Raw genomic sequence first — 881 nt, forward strand, 5'->3', positions numbered from 1 at the left:
TTGCTAGAGAGTGAGTGCTTTGAAATCTCTGACTTGGGTTGCAAATAATCAGTAATTATGAAGAGGTTGAATTCTTCAAACAACAAAAGGCAGTCGTAGCTGTCATCAATAATTCTTTGCACGTTTAATTAAAAAGAGTAACTATTCTGATCCACGTCACCTACTATTTTCTAGCTTTTTCCAATATTACTGGTAATTTTTCATTACATGGGTCTTTGGGGCCTTTGGAAATTTTGAGTGTAAAAATTTGCCAACATAAGTCACTTGAGATGATACATTTTAAATTCTTTCATTTGGAACTGCAACATCAGGCAGCTCTATAAATAGCTGAAAAAGCAAAATTGATGAACAGAGAGGATCAGGAAAGGGGCTTTGAAGTGCGAATGTTGCAGGTTCAATTTGAGGTGTCTCTTCGATTATGGAAGAGAAGCATAAGCAGAAAATGAATGAGCACAACTTGATACTGCTGTGACTCAACATGAATTTGTATACTCCTAATTAGCAGAATATGCTGTAAACTGCCACTCAGAGTGGCCTAGAAAGCCGTGCCTGCCCGGGTCGAGGAGCCACGTGGGGGCACCCACATCCCACATGTGGGCAGGGAGGTGTCTGCTCCCCTCTGCTGCTGCCCTGCCTCACCACCACCTCCAGCCCCACAGCTTTCAGAGAAAGATAATAATGGTGCGTGTCAGAAACAAGAAAATTTGTTCTTCCATTTCAAAATCCATCTTATTTACATTGAGTATGTTAATTCAGTGTTTGACTGCGGTTTCGTTTGCACTGAGTGTGTTCTGTTGGAATTGCATGTATGTGAATTTATTCTGAGCTCTTCATTCTAGACTTGATTTACCCAATGCTAGTAACTGATGGAGTACAGAACG

This window comes from Merops nubicus, unplaced genomic scaffold, assembly GCF_000691845.1.
Source record: "Merops nubicus isolate BGI_N331 unplaced genomic scaffold, ASM69184v1 scaffold34597, whole genome shotgun sequence".
Taxonomy (NCBI): domain Eukaryota; kingdom Metazoa; phylum Chordata; class Aves; order Coraciiformes; family Meropidae; genus Merops; species Merops nubicus.